We start from the raw sequence: 22,075 nt of genomic DNA, 5'->3' as shown, positions 1-22,075 counted from the left end.
CCCTGAACAGGAGAGTTCACTCTGGGTGGCCCTCTGAGTGTTCCAAGGGGATCCCTGGATGAACCAGCTGCCCCTCCTTCCAGGTGGCACATGTCTTGCAGTGGAACCCCCCCCCCCCCAGGGAGAGGGTCCGCACATGCCAGCTTGGGCGGTGGGGATTCCAGGGTGACATCCAGGGGCTGTGCCATCCTCTGCAGGAATGCATTGTGCATCAGCACAATAAATTCTGGGGAAAATGCTGGGGGACCTAAGAGGGGCAAGACCGTGGCCTTCCCCAGCTGAGACTGCGGCCCTGATGCCTCCACTGAGACCAAAACAGGTGGCAGGGCCGAAAACGGGGCCTCTGCATCCTCTTCCAAGGATCCGGCGTCAGTCGGATCCTGAAGTAAAATGGCCGTCATTCCTGCCATCCGAGGGAACGGGGCCTGCTGCTGTCGTCCATCGCAGTCAAACCCGCGCGCTCCGGCAGCATCCTCCTGCTGCAAGCTGGTCTCCCCACCGGGGAGACAGCTTGTACAAAGCCCCTCCCGCGAGAGCTGGCCCCCGAGCCAGCCGCAGGCAGCGCATGCCGATGCTCTCGGCATGCCTCGTTGGGGGGGGGGGGGGGGGGGGGGGAGGAGACTGAGCGCGGTAAGTGGAGCTCTTCAGCGCCGAAGGAGAAAGGCCTGAGCCAGGGACCGCCCCAAATGCCCCACTGACCCGGAATCTGAAAGCACCGCCGAGGAATGGGACGTCCCGGTGGGCGGCGGCCCCGGGAAATGAACATCGCGGGGCCACGGGTCGACAAGCTGCCGAGGGGGGAGAGGCTAGTACCACTAGCTTACACCCCGGCGGTCTGGCGCACATGGAGACGAACCTGGGAATAAGAATTCAACATGCACTTACCCAACAATGTACTAGAAACTAGAGGTAGACAGGATAAGAGAGAAAGCCCCAGGTCTGCCACAAGTGCTCCACGGAGAGTCAGCAGTAAGGCTCTCCTACTCAGAAGAACATCCCTTTTTTTATTTATTGTTGGTTTTTTGAACTTGAAAACCTGATCCCTCACTAAATGAATGAGACCAAAGGCCTAGCTGAGGAAACAGAACCCACTAAGCCCATGTACTGGGGAACTTCTGTTCCTCTGCTCCTATCTGCTGGAGTCAGAAAGATACTGAGGAATGAGATCAGGGATGCGGGCTTATGTAGCACCTCCCTCAGAAGTTTTTGTCTGACTCCATCTGCTGGACGGGGGACATAACCACCGTCTGGACTGATCCTGGTACATACAGGGAATTTGCTTTACTCACACAATCCCACACACTTCAGAAGTGGAAAAGACTAAGGTATGTCCCTTGCCACCCTACATTGCCTCCAAAATTGAGCAACCTTGATCATTTTCACCATGTATGTGCGTGTATGAAAGAGACCCTAGCAGGAAACCTGTCCTTATGGGAATTATCTTGGCGTCTTAATAGTGTGATACACCTTTCAAATGACCAACAGAAAAAAAGATGTTGCAGTAAATGAGCTTTAAGAACCAAATGGACCTTTCTTCAGATGTGACTGTAGTGCTGCAAGTGGGAAGCATTTATATCATAAGAACAAATTGCCATGCTGGGTCAGACCAAGGGTCCATCAAGTCCAGCATCCTGTTTCCAACAGAGGCCAAACCAGGCCACAAGAACCAGGCAATTACCCAAACACTAAGATCATCCCATGCTACTGATGCAATTAATTGTACATCAACCAACCTCTTCCCTCCAATAGTAATTCTTCAACATACACCGATACAAGGGACCACTTGTGCTCTGGTGTTACTTATGTACGGTGGCTATGTTAAAGGACAGCCCATTTGGTGGGTGCCCTTGTCTTTCGCCCCGTCTATTATTCTTTATTATCTTAATTTTTTGTGAAACCTTTTTTTTTAATTTTCTGCAACGTCAGTCATTTTCTTGAAAAACCCCCAATTGCCCGTTTTCCGAGGCGACCCGCTATTGATGTATATATACTTATCAAGGCAACCGTCTCAGCTTCTTCTCACGGGTACGCGTCTGCTAGCCCGACATGGGCCATGTTTCGGCACCTCCGTGCCTGCTTCAGGGGCTACGGGTGGGGTAGTGCTGTGTCCTATCAGGTACACAGTAGCTGTTTGCATTTCCAATTATGTGATGACCATATTTCTGCGTGGACGGCGCCGAAAGTTGGCGCCGTCCACGCAGAAATATGGTCATCACATAATTGGAAATGCAAACAGCTACTGTGTACCTGATAGGACACAGCAGTACCCCACCCGTAGCTCCTGAAGCAGGCACGGAGGTGCCGAAACATGGCCCATGTCGGGCTAGCAGACGCGTACCCGTGAGAAGAAGCTGAGACGGTGCCTTGATAAGTATATATACATCAATAGCGGGTCGCCTCGGAAAACGGGCAATTGGGGGTTTTTCAAGAAAATGACTGACGTTGCAGAAAATTAAAAAAAGGTTTCACAAAAAATTAAGATAATAAAGAATAATAGACGGGGCGAAAGACAAGGGCACCCACCAAATGGGCTGTCCTTTAACATAGCCACCGTACATAAGTAACACCAGAGCACAAGTGGTCCCTTGTATCGGTGTATGTTGAAGAATTACTGATGCAATTAATAGCAGTGGCTATTCCTTAAGTAAACTTGATTAATAGCTGTTAATGGACTTCTCCTCTAGACCAATGGTTCCAAACTTGTCCTCCATAGCATGCAAATTTTATCTCATTCATATTCATTGGGGACATCCTAAAAACCTGACTGGCTGGGGGTCTTCCAGGACAGTGCTTCTAGTTAGACAATGCTTCTAGTTAGAAAATGATGTGGCGTTCTACAGAAACAATCGAAAGAAGGGACTTATGTGGTCTCAAAGTTCAATTACCATCACAACCAAGAAAGACTTCTCTAGGAAACTACTGGAACCTTGCACTACAGTACAGGAGTAGTTAAAAATATTCAACTATAAATTCAATGAAAGCAATTTCTAATGCAGCAGATTAAGCTCCACCTATAACCATTCCTCGTGGAGGACAGTCTCAAAGATCATTTGCATATTTGATTGGACAAAAGGAAGAAAGACCGGCCTAGTAGTCAGAGCAGTAGGCTGGGAACCAGGAAGGCCAGGGTTCAAATTCTGCTTCTTCCACCAACACTCCTTGTGACTTTGGGCTAGTCATTTTATCTTCCTCAGGTACTCAGATTGTAAGCTTTTTGGGGCAAGGACTCATCATACTTGAATACTTATCACTGTACAGCGGTGTGATTATACAATAGCACTGTCAAAATGATAAGCATTATTATTATTAACCTAGAAGCAGAAGCATATTACTGCTGTAGGGCATAAGCCCTGGAAGATGTGTGCAACTGAACCAAAGTGCAGGCCTGAGCAACACAAAATGGAGTCCAGCCACATGATGGCCTCTATAGTTTCACTTTTAATTGCTGTGAGAAACTATGCAGAAAGAAGATACTTCCATTGTTCTTCATATCAGACATCTGTCTGCACCTTATAATATGCTAGTACAGCGAACTCAGGACTTGCTGAGTCTGCAGCCTTGACAATGAAGAACATAAGAAATTGCCATTCTGGGTCAGACCAAGGGTCCATCAAGTCCAGCATCCTGTTTCCAACAGAGGCCAAAACCTGGCCACAAGAACCTGGCAATTACCCAAACACTAAGAAGATCCCATGCTACTGATGCAATTAATAGCAGTGGCTATTCCCTAAGTAAAATTGATTAATAGCCATTAATGGACTTCTCCTCCAAGAACTTATCCAAACCTTTTTTGAACCCAGCTACACTAACTGCACTAACCACATCCTCTGGCAACAAATTCCAGAGCTTTATTGTGTGTTGAGTGAAAAAGAATTTTCTCCGATTAGTCTTAAATGTGCTACTTGCTAACTTCATGGAATGCCCCCCCTAGTCCTTCTATTATTCGAAAAGTGAAAATAACCGAGTCACATCTACTCGTTCAAGACCTCTCATGATCTTAAAGACCTCTATCATATCCCCCCTCAGCCGTCTCTTCTCCAAGCTGAACAGCCCTAATCTCTTCAGCCTTTCCTCATAGGGAAGCATTGTGTAAGAGAAACCTCTAGAACATGTTAGCATTTTCTGAGAATATGCACAAATGTACCAGCAAAGATGAAGTCAGGTCAGGAGCCCACCAATCGCATGTCTACAGACGGTGATAACAACTAGGGATGTGAATCGTGTGATCGATCGTCTTAATGATCAATTTTGGCTGGGGGGGGGGAGGGAAATCTGATCGTCATGTTTTTTGGTTTTTTATAAATCGTAAAAAATCGTAAATCAGGGGAGGGCGGGAAAACCGGCACACCAAAACAACCCTAAAACCCACCCCGACCCTTTAAAACAAATCCCCCACCCTCCCGAACCCCCCCAAAATGTTTTAAATTACCTGGGGTCCAGTAGGGGGGTCCCGGCGCGATCTCCCACGATCTCCCGCTCTCGGGCCACGGCTGCGTTAATAGAAATGGCGCCGGTGGCCCTTTGCCCTTATCATGTGACAGGGCAAAGGTAGCGCCGGCGCCATTTTGGTTCCTGTCACCCGACGTCACGAGTGCAGGAGATCGCTCCCGGACCCTCGCTGGACCCCCAGGGACTTTTGGCCAGCTTGGAGGGGCCTCCTGACCCCCACAAGACTTGCCAAAAGTCCAGCGGAGGTCCGGGAGCGACCTGCTGCACTCGCGCCGTATTGCCAATATTCAAAATGGCGCCGGCGCTACCTTTGCCCTCACTATGTCATACGACCCGTATGACATAGTGAGGGCAAAAAGTGAGGGCATACGACCCGTATGACATAGTGAGGGCAAAAGTAGCGCCGGCGCCATTTTGAATATTGGCAATATGGCGCAAGTGCAAAACGTCGCTCCCGGACCCCCGCTGGACTTTTGGCAAGTCTTGTGGGGGTCAGGAGGCCCCCCCAAGCTAGCCAAAAGTCCCTGGGGGTCCAGCGGGGGTCTGGGAGCGATCTCCTGCACTCGTGACGTCGGGTGACAGGAACCAAAATGGCGCCGGCGCTACCTTTGCCCTGTCACATGGTAAGGTCAAAGGGCCACCGGCGCCATTTCTATTAACGCAGCCGTGGCCTGAGAGCGGGAGATCGCGCCGGGCCCCCCCCACTGGACCCCAGGTAATTTAAAACATTTTGGGGGGGGTTGGGGGGGGTGGGGGATTTGTTTTAAAGGGTCGGGGTGGGTTTTAGGGTTGTTTTGGTGTGCTGGTTTTCCCGCCCTCCCCCGATTTACGATTTTTTGACGATAAATCGGGGGAATTGTTATTGTATCGCGGCTCTAACGATTTTGACGATTTAAAATATATCTGAAGATTGTTTTAAATAGTCAAAAAACGATTCACATCCCTAATAACAACCGGTCAAGAGCCACATTGGGACCCTATGCATCTGAATAAGCATGAAGTCCAAAGAAAAGATTTTGAACTTTACAGTTTCAAGAGAGGAGAAGGAATTGCTATATTAATTATGGAATTTTTTCCTATTCACTAATTGGGGAATTTTCCTTAACTGCAGGAACCTTTTCCCTATTCCATTTCAAGGGAACTTTATCCTATTCATTGCTGTGTTCACATGAATTCTACACTCGTAAATTTGGCACCGAGACTAGATTTAAAACTTAGCCCAGCTCTGCTCCATAGCTATGGAGTACTTGCCAGTTTCCTACCTGCTTAAGCCCTGGCAAGTTAGGCTCTTCAGCTCATGCCTGCTGTGTAGCTTACACAGGTATCTGAGCATTCGGGGTCCAGCCTGAGACTATAGAGTTAGCCTGAGGTGCAGCTTGATTCCCTCCATACCATGAGACAGGATAACCAATTTACCAGAAGTGTGACCTTACTCAGCTGGGTTAGTTGACTGGCATTGCATTTGGTAAGCGCACATTTACTCTGGGTCAAATGTATTTCTAAACAGTGTTCTGCTCTGTGTAACCAGAAACTTAAAACCAATTATATCTACCGTAAAACTGTTGCATACTTATGCTGCTAAAAGAGAACTTCAGTATTACCTTCAAGAAATGTGTAAGTTTGTTATTGTCAGGTAATCTATCACTGTAGCAACTCTTCTATACTGCAAGCCTGGAGTTAAAGGTTTTAAATTATATTTCCCTCTCCCCAGGATATGCAATGGCAACACAGTTGCTGATGGAGAAAGGATAGAAGAGTCAATCAAATGCCATACCCCTGGCTCACAATGGAGAAGCGTGAAGGATATGGAGGGTTATTTTGAAAAAAACATATAAAGCCAAGAAAATACAAAATGCACACATTCTATATGACCTGAAGACCACAATGCTTTCAAAAACCTCCAAAACAAACAGCCAACAGTCCTTTCCAGAGGCTCATGTCTAAACTGAAATGCATGCTTGTGAATATGCTGCACTATACGGAGGAGGGCACGACAGATAATCCAGCAAGCACTGCATGGACTCAAATTGTGGACACTTTCAAATGCTGCTTTAATCCTGGTAATGTGTGTGGTCTCATTTTTCTCAAAATGGAAAAACACATTAGAAGCAATAACCAAGCTCGCTCCAGTGAGCTAAAACATCTCTGCATTGACCCTGTGGGATAAGAAATAACAAGTGCTATGTCATACAAAGTCCTTGGCTGTCCCCCTCAGACTCTTCATAAATTTATAAAATATACATTTGCTTTATCTAAGACAGAAAAACAGAAGAAACCTGAAATTCCTCTCTAAAAGACACGAACCTGCTGCTGAAGGTCCTCTCTTTGTTTGCGGGTTTCCTCCAAAGCCTTGGCAATCTCCACACTGACTGTTTCCCTCCTGCTCAGCTCCTCCTGCAAACCAGCAGTACAAAAATATTTCACAGCTCAAATACAACTAACTTTTAGGAGACTAAAGCAATAAACAATTTCTAAACCCTCCCACCTCTTCTGGTCACAGATCCAGATATACTATTACTACTCTAATATCTTCTTTCATCAGCTGAAGTCCCAACTGTTTGGTCTCCCCAATTCCATCCAATAGATTACCAACCATTTTGAACCACTCTGTCAACAGCAGGCATATATTTATGGGCAGGAAAAGGCACGGTGATGGGATGGTTTAATAGTGGGTTGAAAGAAGAAAGTAATGTTTGTTTTCTCGTATAAATATTGACCTGGTCATTTTTCAGTTTTTAAGTTTAATTTATTTATCTATAATATTTTAACCTATTGAGATTTCTGAGGTCTAGGATGGGACGTAGGCCTCTGGTTTTCTTTGGAATGAGGAAATAACGGGGCACCGGTTCTACAGCCCTGGCTCTCAGAAGGGTGGATAATTCTGCTTGTAGATGAATTATGTGATTTTCGCTTAATGGAAGAGGTTTTGGAGGAGAATCTGTTGGAATTGAGACAAAATTGAGTTGGTAACCTCGAGATATTATGGAGAGAACCCATTGGTCTGTGTTATTTGTATCCAATGGTTGTAAAAGGGAAACTCGGCTGCCTACTGGTAGCTCCGGTTGTGGGTTGTGGAGATGGCTTTGGTCTCTGGTGATGGCCTCAAAAGCCTGCAGCCGGTCCCGTCTGCGGTGGAGGTTGAGGCCTAGCAGCTCTAGGTTGCCTGGGCTGAGATCTTTGCTGCGGACATGAAGATCTGCCCCTTGATGCTGGAGGGTAGTAACGCCTCTGCCTGTAAAAGGCCTTCGAGATTCCTTCCTAGGAGGGCGGCGAGATGAAGATGCAGCAGAGTCCTGCGGAACTGACGACAGTTGACGCAGGGTTCTATGTTCCTTTAAGTGGGCTACAGCATCTTGCACCTTAGAGCCAAAGAGGTTGTCCCCTACGCATGGCAAATCAACCAATTTTTCTTGGACCTCAGGCCTGAGGTCAGAGGCCTTAAGCCATGCCCAGCAACGTGCACTTATGCCGGAGGCCGCTACTCTGGAAGCAGTTTCAAAATTGTCATAAGCTGCTTGGATTTCGTGCTTGCCAGCTTCAAGTCCTTTATGTATTATTGCTTGAGCTGCTTCTTGATACTGCTGTGGTAACGAATTTGAGAGATCTTGCATCTGTTTCCACAGGTTTCTCTGGTATTGCGTCATATATAACTGATAATGCAATCCTTGTATTTAGCATGGCCCCTTGATAGATTTTCCTGCCCAAGGAGTCCAGGAATCTGTAATCCCTTGCCTGGAGGAGTGGAGGAATGAGGTCTTATTCGTTGACTTCTTTTGTGCAGCGCCACAACAACTGATTGATGTGGCAGTTGCAATTTCTGGTATCCGGGGACAGATTGTACCAAATAAGTGGTCCACTCTCTTATTTAGGGATGGCACTGGGCATGGATGCTTCCAGAGTCTGTGCTCTAAGTCTAGGAGAACTTCGTGGACAGGTATAGCCAAGACTTCTTTTGGAGGGTCCACGAATTGAAGGACTTCCAGTGTTTGCTGTCTTGTGTCCTCCTCTGATACCAAAGTGAATCGTATGGTGTCTGCCATATCCTTAACAAATTTGTAAAGGATAAATCCTCCAGTGGAGATTTCTTTCTTTCTTCTGGAGGAGAAGGATCACATAAACCCTTCAGAAGTAGTATCTGTATGTCTTTCTTCCCAGGAATCGTACGGGTCATCTTGACGTGGAGACGTGGGAAAAGACCTTGGCGGTCGAGAAAGCCCTGAAGGACCTGGCTGTGGATCATCTAATGGTATCCCGTCCAGGGACATCTTCTTGTGGCTTGGTCGGAATCGATGGTAAAGCACCAACTATTGCGTTGAATCTGTTCATCAAAAGCTGGAACAGTGCTAATTCTGGCTGTCCTGGAGCCCCCAGGTGGCATCGGCATCAATGGAATTGGTTCCAGTATTGAGCCGGGCATCGGCGATGGTATGGGCATCAACATTGATGGCCGCCTCGGTATCGGTGCAGACTTCGGTGTTGGTGCCAGCCTCGGTGCAGGCTCCAGCATCGGTGCAGGCACCGGTATCGACTTCGCAAAGGCATCAACAGTTGCTGGTCCTTTAATGCTTGGAGCACCGCTTGACGGATAAAATCCGTCAATTCCTCCGTGATAGCTGGTGCATGCAGAGCAGCTACACGTGGTGGCAGAGGAGGTGTTGATGGTCCTTCCACAGGGCCCTGTGGAGGTTCGATGATCGGTGCATCGATGGGCGGTGAAGGCCTCAGCGTCTAAGGCCTCGGTTTTCTTGGAGTCGAGGCCTTTTGCGGTCGATTTCTCTGGGGAGAGAAGCGTCTCCGGGATCGATGGGTGTCGATGCTTTGGTCGATGCTCTGCCACTGACCTCGTCGATGCCACAGATGGGGTCGGCGATGAAAGATCCCCAAGCCTTCCGGACGACGCTTTTTGAGTATTAAACGCTTCCAGACTCCGGCCGGAGATGATTGCGTAGACATCGACGAGGAAGGCAAAAGTTGTAGATGGAATAAATGCTCTTTCTTGGCAGGCCTTTCTACCCTTCGCGGTCATTTCAGCACACTTGGGACAGGTTGTTATAAGTCATGTGTTTGACCTAAGCAAAGGACACACTCGAGGTGTGGATCTGTAATGGACATTGTCCGATTACAGTTGGGACATTTTTTAAATCCCGTGGCCATATTTTCGCCGACAGCCATCAATGAAATGAGAGAAAATTATTTTTACTCCAAAGAGTAAAAAAGACTAAATTTACTCACCAGCTGGTGGTAAATCGAGAGACCCCGATGTGGGAGAGAATAAATGCTTTTAAATCTGATTTTTAGTCAGGCAAACTGTGAGAAAACTCACACAGGCTCCTGCTCCACGATGCCAAAGCAGCGCGGAAAAATGAAGACTGAAGGGAGACCCCTGTGGCTGAGAATATCGTGGCATGCTCAGTGGGCTCAGAGTGCCAGTCAAAAGTTTCTAGAAACTTTGACAGAAAGCTTTCGGCAATAGGGCTCCATCAATGATGTCACCCATATGTGAGGACTAGCATCCTGCTTGTCCTGGGATAATGTATGTACGCGCCCCGCCCGCGGCCGTCCCGCGCTGGGCCTGCATCTCATGGCCACAGCAGATCCGACAATCTCCCTCGCAGTAGTTGCCAGTCCTGCTAGGCCCCAGCATCCCGCGGCGGCATTCACTGGGCTTTCTACTGCGCGCCAGGCCTCACGCCGAGGCTTGGCATCCTCTGCCATGTTAGCCATGCCCCTACGTGCGCGGACCACCTGGACTCATGTAGGGCCAAGGGCAGGTCTTAGCTCCACGGCGCACCCTGATTGATCCCTCGATATAAGGAAGTTCCTGTCTATGCTTCCTTGCCTTGGCAATCGGGTCGGTTTGTTCTAAGATTTCTCTGCGTTTGTTCCTGCTCTTGCCTGTTCCTAGTCTCATTCCAGGATCCTTCTGTTCCTGCATCCTAGTTCCTGTCCTGCTTGTTCCTGGTTCATCTGTCTGTCTACCCAGGTAGTACCCTCGGCCTGTCTTACTGGTACTGACCTCAGCTTGCTCCTGACCTGCCTGCCACCTGCTTCAAAGACCTCATCTTGCTCCTGACCTGCTACCTGCCTGCCTCAAGACCTCAGCCTGCCTTTGACCTTGTCTGACCTCCGGTACCTGACCCTTGCTTTACTGACCATTCCTCAGACTGACCTCTGGATCTTGACCTTTGCTGCTGACCTCGTCTCCAGATTCTGGCTCTGTTCCTTGCCTTGTATCACGAACTCTGTTCTGGTTCTCCTTGTTCCAACCAGCCTCCAACTTCAAACCCGATCACGCTCCCCCTGTTCCGTGGTCACACCGGACTTCCATTCTCTCAGAAGATCCTGCGAGGCCCACTTAAGTCCAAGCAGCCCGGGTCCCTAGGGCTCCTCCCGGGGGGACCTTGGGCTTCCAGTGGTGAAACTCTTCACAGCCTCTGTCTCCTCCAGTGCTCCGCCCCCTGGGGGCAGTTACCTCCTGTTCCCTTTCAGGAACAGGTAGTACCCTCGGACTGTCTTACTGGTACATTTCACAGCTCAGTAATAATAAGCATCCACACTTAGCAAATCTGTTATATGTTTAATAAGAAAATAATTGTTAATAAATTAAACCTCATTTAAAAGTTCCAAAATATTTGCAATTAAAACAAATCAATTTTATTTATGGGTCCTTGTTCCTCCTTTTGTGTGCACCAAAAGCTCAGTTAGAGTGCAGTGAATACCTTAATCTGCTCTGCTCTGCTTCCAACATCTGTACAGCTGTTTCACACTCATTCTTCTTTCTTTAAAATCCTTGTTTTCCTCTTCTAACTGGTTCTGCAAACAGGAAGCAACTTTTGTGTCAAAAGCAAAAATTATGGTGAAAAGGAGAGAGCAGTATATGCTTTCCCATTCAGGTATGAGATCAGGGACAGCAGAATCCTTGCTGGGAATGTGTAACTCCAGCATGAATTCTCCTATGTGGGGTTCATTTTTATGATCAATTGCTGCATAATGTCTAGCAGTGCGCCCAATGAAAGTTGCTTGTACTTACTATCTTGTGCTGTGAGGATGTTTTATCAAATTCACGAGCGGTTTCTAGGGCAGTTACTTGTGCCTCCAGCCAATTAACTCTCTCTGCACACTGGACTTTCACAACAGATATCTGTTGATGGAGCTTGCTGCTCTCAGCTTCTAGATCTGCTTGCTTAAAAAAAAAGACAGAGCATTCTAGTAAAGTTGATAATAGACAGACATGTTATGCCAACCATAATTAGGGAGGAGAAATAGCCTAATGGTTAGAGCAGTGGACTGTGAACCAGGAGACCAGGGTTCAAGTCCTGCTGTCGCTCCTTGTGACCTTGGGGCAAGTCACTTTACCCTCCATTGCCTCAGGTACAAAAACTTAGATTGTAAGCCCTCTGGGATAGAGAAATACAGTACCTGAATGTAAACCGGTGTGATATCTCAATTGAGATCGAATGTCGGTATATAAAAAAATAATAAATAAAAATAAAAACCATTCTATAAGAAAGTCCAAAGCCTCAAATATCTCCTGGTGAAAAGCTGGTAGCCACATAGCACAGCCTGAGCCAATGGAGATTTCTTCTGCTAAGTATGGTATCCTACTGAAGGTTACCATTGTCAAAAATGTAAAAGTGATGGGCCACATATATGACAGCAATATAACTTTATTTCAAGTTCTACATTCCATTTTAGTTTCTAATTCAAGTGACATGGTGAGACCCCCTTTTGTTTCTTAGCGAGATTCTTTATTCCTAATCAGAAAACAGGAGGCAGCAACTTCCTTCCTCTTTAGACACTTGGCTTCCTTTTGACAAACTATGGAGCAGACATGCAACAGTTCTGATGAATTAAGAAGCCTGCTACCATTTCAAGAGGCTTACACCGTTAACAAAAGGTCTCTGCCATAGTCACCTAGACTAGACTAGAACATTTAATCCAATGGAAAAGCAAGACACAAACTATAATGTGATTGCATAGTTCTGTTTCTCTTTATTGAGGGACCTTTAAGGAATTAAAAATGCCTAACAGCTTTGGCGGTATAGTTATTATTTATTGCATGGGTTATTACCCACCTTTTCAAATACAAAATTTACCCAAAGCATATTAGAATAGTAGCACACATTCAGAGGTTATTTGTTACTTCCCAATAAACAAGTGTCTAACAAATTAGAACAGTAACAAAAATCCATTTGCAACCTGATAATAAAAAGGTGCATTTCATGATTAATTTTAAACAAACACTGACTAAAGCTCTACCAGCAAAACAGCAGAAATACTAGTGACTAACTAAAAAATAAACAAAACTGTAGAAAAAGACTGACCATACAGATTCATGTCAAGGGAGACAGGCTGAGTTAGTCGTTTTGTCCCACTAAAAATTTGTAGTTCGGATTTCCCTATGGAAACAGGATGGCATCTCCTTGCATGCCACGGGGTTAATCCAGAAATGGCTCAACCCATGCCCCTGGATAAGGACCTGTCTGCTCACCCTGAGTAGCCCATGCCCAGGAAGGGAAACCAGAAATCAACTCTGATATGAACAACAAAACTTTGGCACTGCAACACTCTGGAAATAGTGCAAAGTGTTTGGGAAGAATTCTTACCAGTCTTGTGACTTGTGCTTCTCTTTGGCTTATTTCTTCTTGCTTTTCTTAGCCTCTCCTTTGTGTCCTGTAAAGTTTGCTCAATTTCTCTCAGCTAAAAAATTAATTGCGCATCACAATATTATTACTGAACTAGACAAAAAATAACCAGGAAATGAAGATGGCAAAGAACACTACTTGCTGTAAAGCTGGTGAAATTTAGTCTTACCTACTGAATATAATCTGATTTGATTAAAATGTCCAGACAAAGCAGAGCTGCTTACCTGTAACAGGTGTTCTCCCAGGACAGCAGATGTAGTCCTCACATATGAGTGACATCACTGGACGGAGCCCTATCATGGAAAACCTTTCTTTCAAAGTTTCTAGAACTTTTGACTGGCACACTGAGCATGCCCAGCATGCCATGATCCCTGTGTCCACAGGCATCTCCCTTCAGTCTCATTTGTAGCAAAAAGCGCAAGCAAAAAATAAAATAAAAAACGTAAGCGGACCCAACTCCGCAGGGTGGCGGGTGGGTTTCGTAAGGACTACATCCTGCTGTCCTGGGAGAACACCTGTTACAGGTAAGCAACTCTGCTTTCTCCCAGGACAAGCAGGATGGTAGTCCTCACATAATGGGTGATTAGCAAGCTACAGGCTGACTCATATTACAACAGGCCAATAGCAAATAACTCGTGCGCAGGCACAATAATTGGAGTGCTATTGGCAATGATGAGGCAGCCTGAAATCACAGCAGGTGGTTGTGGAATGAGTTGGGGATTATACTGGAACAAAGTTTTTAAGATAGATTGGCCAAAGGCAGAGTCTTGATGGACTTACTTATCTAAGCAGTAGAGGGCTGCGAATGTGTGAAGAGAGCTCCATGTCGCAGCCTAACAAATGTCGGCAAATGGTACTGAACGATAGTGTTTACCGATGTTGCCATGGCCCTTACAAAATGTGCCTGCACTCTCCCCTGGAAAGGAGGCCTGCTTCCTATAGCAGAATTCGATACAGTCTGCTAGCCAGTTGGAGAGAGTTTGTTTGCCCACTGCAACTCCCAGTTTGTTTTTATCGAAGAAACAAAGAGTTGGGTGGATTTCCTATGGACTGCAGTGTGGTCTAGGTAAAAGGCAGGTGCACGTTTACAGTCCAAGGTGTGTAAAACTCTCTCTCCCTGGTGAGAGTGAGGCCTTGGAAAAAGGTGGGTAAGACTACAGACTGATTAAGGTGAAAGTCGCTTACCAACTTAGGAAGGAATTTAGGGTGAGTACGGAGGACCACTTGGTCATGGAGGAACCTTGTATAGGATGAGTATGTGACAAGTGCTTGTAACTCACTAACCCTTCGAGCAGATGTAATGGCTACTAGGAAAAGAACTTTCCATGTAAGGAATTTAACATCACAGGAGTGCAAAGGCTCAAATGGGGAACGCATGAGCCTTGTAAGTACTACGTTTAGGTCCGTTCGGTAACTGGTGGCCATAGAGGGGCTTAAGTTGTAAAAGGCCCCTCCTAAACCGACTCAGAAGGGATTGCACTGTTATCGGGGCATCCCTTACTCCCTGAGATGACACTGAGGTATACCCGTAATGAGGAAGTATGGAGACCCGAGTCTGAAAGGTGCCAGAGATAGTCTAACAGAGATGGAGTGGGGCAGGAAAAGGGGTTGATGCCTTTTTGCGTGCACCACGTGGTAAATCTTTTCCACTTAGAAAGATAGGATTTTCGTGTACAAGGCTTTCATGAAGCTACAAGCACTTGAGAGACCCTAGTTGAAAGGTTGAGCGGTTGAAGGATCAAGCTTTCAACATCCAGGCTGTGAGGGATAGGGTCTGGAGGTTCGGGTGGCGCAACATGCCTTGGTTCTGAGTTATGAGAGTGGGTGCCATGCCCAGGCGAATTGGTACTCAGCTGGAGAGGTCAAGAAGCATGGGAAACTATACCTGTCGAGGCCAATATGGGTTATGAGTATCATTGATCCTTTGTCCTGTTGTAGCTTCATGAGAGTTTTGGCTATCAGTGGTATCGTAGGATACGCATATAGGAGGCCTTTGTTCCAAGGACGAGCGAAGGCGCCCATGGCTAACTGGTTTTGTTGCCTGTGCAGGAACAGAAGCTGTCCACTTTGTGATTCAGTTGGGATGCAAAGAGGTCAATTGTTGGTTGACCCCAGCGTTGGAAGATTTGGTCGCTACCACAGGGTCCAGAGACGACTCATGGGGATGGAACTGTCGACTGAGGCGATCTGCTACTATGTTCTGTATGCCTGCCAGATAAGTGGCCCGGAGATGCAAGGAGTGAGCAAGGGCCCAGGCCCAAATCTGTGCGGCTTCTTGGCAGAGCAGATAAGAGCCTGTTCCTCCCTGTTTGTTCAAGTACCACATTGCAACTGTGTTGTCTGTTTGTATGAGAACACTCTTGTGTGAAAGGCAGTCCTGGAACGCAAATAGAGCATAACGTATGGCTCAGAGCTCTAGGAAGTTGATTTGAAACTTTGCTTCGAGTTGTGTCCAAGTCCCTTGAGTTTGAAGGTTGTTCACATGAGCCTCCCAACCCAAGTTGGATGCGTCCGTGGTTAAGGTTACTTGAGGAACTGGTTGCTGGAAGGGCAGACCTGTCAGCAAGTTGGCCTTGTTTGTCCACCAAAGAAGCGAGAGACGTTGGTCGGTTACAAGGATCTGGGATGAAAGAGGTTGAGTGGCTTGTAGCCACTGAGATTTCAAAGTCCATTGAGTTATTCATGGCTAGCCTGGCCATAGGACTGACGTGAACCGTGGAAGCCATCTGGCCCAGCAATGTGAGGAATTGATGGGCTGAGGCTGTTTTCTTTATACGCAGAGATGTAGCTAGTCTGGAGAGCGTGTCTGTGCGGTCGTTGGGCAAGAAGGCCTTTGCGACTGTGGTGTCCAAATCTGCTCTGATAAAGGTAAGGAGGTAAGATGGATTCAGGTGGGATTTCTGGTAATTGATGAGAAACCCCAACGAGTGTAGCATATCGATAGTGAGCTTCAGCACGTTGAGAACTCCTTGCTTGGATTGGCTCTTGATTAGCCAGTCGTCCAGGTAAGGAAACATGTGTACACTGTTTTTGCATAGATGGGCCGCAGCCACTGCTAGGCACTTTGTAAATACACGGGGTTCCGTGGCAAGTCCGAAAGGCAGAACCTGGTACTGAAAATGTTGATGCCCCACTAGAAAACGCAAGTATTTGCGGTGATGTGGGGATATGGGAATGTGCGCATAGGCGTCTTGAAGATCCAGAGAACAGAGCCAGTCTCTTTGTAGTAGGGGAAGTATGGTGCCTAGAGATACCATCCTGAATTTTTCTTTTTGTAGAAATTTGTTGAGATTGCAGAGGTCTAGGATGGGGTGGAGGCCGCCTGATTTCTTTGGAATTAGAAAATAGCGGGAGTAGAACCCTGTGCACTGCTGTGCCAGGGGAACGGCTTCCACAACCCTGGCGCTCAGTAGGATGGACAGTTCTAACTCTAGAAGGCTTGTGTGATCTCTTCTGATCCACAGTGGATTGGGTGGTGTATCCGGGGTACCATGAGGAAATTTAGATGGTATCCCTGGGTATGATGGATATTACCCATTGGTCGCTTTTAATGCGGCGCCAGTTGGTGATAAAGTGGTGTAGCCGACCTCCTACAGGCAAATCTGGTCTTGGATTTGTAGAGTGGCTGCTGTTCTCTGGACAGATTTCAAAATCCAGAGCTGGGCCCGTTTGCGGGACTGGCTGAGATCTGGATGTCTTGGCCTGCCGTGGATGTCCTCTCTGAGGTGGTTTGGCTGGTCTCATGCGAGATGTAGGTGGGTAGTACTTGCGTGAGCGATAAAAGGGTCTTCTGGGGTCCCTTCTTGTGGTCTTTCGAGCAGAGGGGAGCTTCTGTAGAGACTGTGGAAAGCTGACACAGGGTCTCATGATGATCTTTTAGTTGAGCCACTACGTCTTATATCTTCACCAAAGAGATTATCTCCGGTACACGGGAGATCAGTGAGCTTGTCTTGGACTTCTGTTCGCAAGTCAGATGCCTTAAGCCAGGCCCATCTTCTGGCTCTGATTCCAGTTGCTGATAAGCGAGACGCCATCTCAAAGGAATCATATGCAGCTCTGACCTTATGTTTCCCTGCCTCAAGGCCTTTCTGGAGAATGGCAGTGAGGTTTTCTTGTTGTTGTTGGGGGAGAGAGCCCACTATCTCTTGGACTTGCTGCCACAGATTCCTCTGGTATTGTGTCATGTATAATTGATAGGCAGCTATGCGTGACACTAACATAGAGCCCTGAAAGACTTTTCGACCCAAACCATCCAAGAATTTTTGTTCCTTTCCAGGGGGAACTGAAGAATGAGGGCACAGTCTCCTGGCCTTCTTTTGCGTAGATTCCACACTACTGATTGGTGGGGTAGCTGTGGCTTCTGAAACCCTGGAGTGTGCTGAACCAATATGTTGCATCTGTCTTTCTATTAACTGGTTGGACAGTGCAAGGGTGCTCCCATAGGCGATGTTGCAGATCCAAGAGCACTTCGTGGACTGGAATGGCTATAATTTCTTTTGGGGGCATCTACAAATTGAAGGACTTCTAATGTTTTGTGACTGTGTCCTATTCAGTGACTAGGTCAAAAGAGATGGTCTCTGACATTTCCTTTATAAAATTAGTAAAGGAGAGGTCTTCTGGTGGAGACAGTCTCCTTTCTTCTGGAGGAGATGGCTCTGAGAGTATGCCCTTTGTAGAAGTGTCGGTGTCAACATCCTCCCATGGATCATATGGGGTATCTGGCTGAGATCCCGAGGGAGGGAAAAGAAAATTATTCTTTACCTGCTAATTTTTGTTCCTGTAGTACCACGGATCAGGTCCCCCTTCCAGCAGATGGAGTCAGAGAAAACTTCGAAGGCTCCCATATAAGCTAGTGCACTCTCTGTCATCCTTCAGTATTAAGAATATCAAAGCCTGAAGAGACAAGATGGATAGATCAAGGTATAAAACCCTTTCAACTTGAACAACTGTACAGTGTGTACTAACTTTAAGAGGCAACTAAACTTGCAAAATGAACCATGAAACAGCCACTAAACATGTGGTATACAGAAAACAATTTGAGCAGAGAGACAATCCCAATCCCATAAATCCTTAGGGTGGGCATCTGGACTGATCTGTGGTACTACAGGAACGAAAGTTAGCAGGTAAGGAATAATTTTCTTTTCCCTGTACGTACCCGGATCAGTCCAGACAGTGGGATGTACCAAAGCTTCCCTACTTAGGGGGGGCTCCGGATAGCCCTGCTCAATGACCCGATTGCCAAAGGAGCCAAAAACCGGTGGCTGAAGATTCAAACGATAGTGCCGAGCAAAGGTATGTTAAGACTTCCAGGTGGCTACTCAGCATATCTCCTGAGGTGAAACGGATTGAATCTCCGCCCAGGAAGCCGCATGAGCTCGGAGGGAATGGGCCTTGATGCTCACCAGAGGCTGTTGACCGGCACCAATATATGCTGAGGCAATGGCCTCTTTCAGCCAGCAAGCAATGGTAGGTTTCGAAGCCTTGGCCCCCTTCTTTGGGCCATTCCAAAGTACAAAAAGATGATCCAACAAGCGAAAGTCTTTGGGCCTCCAGATAGCGAATGAGGATGCGCTTAACATCAAGCTTGCGTAGCTCACAGGAATCTTCAAGTTGAGAAAGACGGAAGTTCCACCGTCTGATTCATATGGATCGCGGAAACAAACTTGGGTAGGAAAGAGGTACCGGCACAAGGAAACTCCTGAATCCATGAAACGAGAGAGGGCTCCCTGCACAATAGCGCCTGAAGCTCCGAATCCTGCGGCGCTCTTGAGCGTAAGATCTTGAGTGTAGCGGCTCGTAGCGGTTCGAAAGGTGGGCTGCCTAGAATTGAAGAACCAAGTTGAGGCTCCATGAGGGACACAGAGCGTGTACTGGGAGGCTTCACGTGTTCAATCTCTTGAGAAATCGGACGATGTCCGGGTGAGAGGAAGGGGAGTTTCCTGCCGGTGCTGGATCAGGGTACCAAGGGCAGCCACCTGCACCCTCAGGGTATTGTAGACCAATCTCTTTTCCAGTCCCTGTTGCAGGAATGACAGTATCTGAGCCACTAAGGCGCTCCACGGCAAGACAGGTACGGAGCCACACCAGGTCTCGAAGACCTTCCAAACTTGGACATAGACAACGGACATAGAGGTCTTCCTAGCTTTGAGGAGGGTCGAGATCATGGCCTCTAGGTATCCTTGTCTTCTCAGCCGGCTTCTCTCAAAAGCCAGGCCGCAAGACAGAAGCTATCTGCCTGGTCGAAAAATATGGACCCTGGCGCAGCAAGCGTGGTACATGTCCCAGGTGAGAAGGGCCATCCACTGCGAGGTTGACCAAGTCCGTGAACCACGGCCAACGTGGCCATTCTGGCACCACCAGAATTACAGGACCATGGTGACTCTCTACTCTTCGGATTACCTTTCCCACCAGGGGCCATGGCGGAAACACGTAGAGGAGAATGTGCTGTGGCCAGGGAAGGACTAAGGCATCCACTCCCTCCGCGCCATTCTCTCTTCGCAGAGCTTTGGCGTTCCGTAGAGTGGCCATCAGGTCCAGGTGGGGAGACCCCCACCGACTGAATAGAAGTGCCACTGCTTCCTCGGAGATTTCCCACTCTCCGGGATCTATGCGATGACGATTCAAGAAGTCGGCTTGATGTTGACCACTCTGCGATGTGAGGGCCACTAGGCAGAAAGGTGGACCTCGCCCAGGCCAGCTACTTGTCCGTCTCCCGAGAAACGTGATGACTCTTTGTTCCCCCCTTGACGACTGATGTACACTACTGTGCGTTGTCTGGCAGAATCCGAACCGCCCGACACTGGACTAGGGGGAGAAAACGCTTCAACGCCAGGCGTACCGCTCTGGTCTCCAAGCGATTGATCGGCCAGGATGCTTGCAATTCCGTCCACGTCCCCGTGCCGATTTCGTCTGACAGACCGCCCCAACCTGAGAGACTGGCGTCTGTGGTGACAATCATCCACTGAGGGACTGCCAAGGTTATGCCCTTTAACAAATGATCCAGGTTGAGCCCAGGCCAGACTGTCCTTGGTCTTCTCTGGCAGTGGGAGGTTGGCCTGAAATTCCCGAGAAACCGGTTTCCAGCGGGAGAGCAAGGCTCTCTGCAGAGGACGCATATGCGCAAAAGCCCAAGATACCAGATCGATAGTGGACGCCATAGTGCCCAGAACCTGAAGATAATCCCAAGCTGTGGGAAGAGAGCGCGAAATGAATTGCTGTACCTGGGAGATGAGAGCCCAGGCCCGATCCGGACGCACAGTACCTTGCCCACAGCTGTATCGAAGTGTGCTCCTAGGACATCCAGGACTGAGATGAGTAAGGCTGCTCTTGGAGAAATTGACCACCATCCGAGGGACTGAAGAGCTGCAACACTGACTATCGCTTGTTGACACTGGACCAGAGACTTTGCCACTGCGCCTAAAACTTTCACCAAGATCATGGTGGTGGAAGCAGCGGCCCTCAGAAAAGAGGGGGTGTTGGTTCACTCATATCTGGACAATTGGCTCATTCAGCGAAGTTGGAGGACCTTTGCAAGCAGGCGGTGGAGGTGGTCCTTCCATGTCTGAGATCCCTGAGCTGTATTATGAACCTAGCCAAGAGCCACCTTTCTCCTTCTCAGGTCCTGGAGTTCTTAGGCGCCCACTTCAACCCTAGTGTGGGCAAAGTCTATCTGATGGAGGACCAGATTGCAAAGCTGCGGGTATAAGTTTGGAATCTGTTGGACACCCAAGTGCCCAGGATCTGCGATTACTTGCTCAGAATCCGCGCTGGAGGGGAGGGAGCTGGACCACCAGCTGTTACCCTGGTGCCCAGTAGAGCACTTTGGGGTCCCCAAACCCCTGCTTTTCTCACTTTCTACCAGGGGGATGGTCCCACCAGGACCTGCCAACCCCCTGGGAGGATAAAAGCAGCTTCCTGTATCTTTTTTTTTTTTTTTTTTTTTTTTTACTTGAGTTCAGAACTGCAGGATTTGTACCATCTCCATCTACCTGAGACAGAAAATACTGAGGAGTTGCAGATGGCACACCGGATTATAAGGTGATGCCTGAGAAATTTCTCTGCTCCATCTGCTGGAAGGGAGGCAAAACCCAGGAGTCTGGACTGATCTGGGTTCGTACAGGGAAGAAGGGATTGCAGGTGGCACACTAGATTAAGTAGCAATGGCAGTAAAGCTTTTCTTCTCAGTCTCCATCTGCTGGAGGAGAGGCAAAACTCAGGAGTCTGGACTGATTCGAGGTATGAACTCAGGGGATTTTTTTTTTTTTTTTAAGGAGAGACCAAGGGTGAAAATAAAGAAAACAAGGAATGTGCTGGAAGGCCCCTCTGTTGGCTCCATGGTAGACACAGTCAAGGAAGCTGTCCCTCTCCCCAGAGAGCAGGAACTACCACCAGAGGCCAAATCACTAACTTATCTGTGGAGCCCCATGGCTCTAAAATGGCAGGCTGATCAGTTATGGTCAAATTTGCGACATCAGGAAATGTCTTTGCCCCTACACCCACACACAGTAGCTCAGTCATGGCTGGGCCCTGCACATCAGATCCACTTCTTCCCCTACACACCCATGAGAATGGCTGCTGGTGCTGGCACTGGTGTGGCGCAACCATACATGCCACATGGGCTACTATACTCCATGCTCGGCTGGCCTTACATGCCTCCTCCCTTCCCAAAATGTACTCACTGCCCTTGGGGAGGCTTAAGATGGGTTCCATCACTGCAGCAAAGCCAGATTCACCCTACTCCAGCCAGCTATCTCAATTCCATGTTCTTCTTTATACAATTTTTAAAAAAAACTTTATTATTACAGCGAGAAGAGGAAGGGGGGAGCAGGGAGATGTGAGGAAAGACCGAACCACACCACAAGCACCTAGTCAGAACCAACTCATTTTAGAGGTACTGACAAGGCTTCCCCAGGTCTCAGTTAACTCAACTGGGGGAGGATCAGACCAGAGGCCGGTCATCCCAAGAGACCAAGGATCCTTTC

At 47.8% G+C, this 22,075-nt stretch overlaps 1 protein-coding gene and 1 long non-coding RNA gene across 2 annotated transcripts in view; both read right to left on the bottom strand.

Annotated features, from left to right (window-relative positions):
• The window catches only part of GOLGA1 (golgin A1), a 266,236-nt gene that overhangs the window by 132,877 nt on the left and 111,284 nt on the right, over positions 1–22,075 (bottom strand). The gene's annotated exons all lie outside the window — the stretch shown is intronic.
• LOC115096419 lies at positions 11,220–13,094 on the bottom strand. Its single transcript, XR_003858067.1, has 3 exons — positions 13,056–13,094; positions 11,480–11,632; positions 11,220–11,262 (listed from the first exon to the last, which is right to left on the bottom strand). It is a non-coding gene; the product is annotated as an uncharacterized LOC115096419 (long non-coding RNA).

The sequence above is a fragment of the Rhinatrema bivittatum genome, chromosome 8, assembly GCF_901001135.1.
Source record: "Rhinatrema bivittatum chromosome 8, aRhiBiv1.1, whole genome shotgun sequence".
In the NCBI taxonomy this organism is placed as follows: domain Eukaryota; kingdom Metazoa; phylum Chordata; class Amphibia; order Gymnophiona; family Rhinatrematidae; genus Rhinatrema; species Rhinatrema bivittatum.
This window is presented reverse-complemented; position numbering and strand designations above follow the sequence as displayed.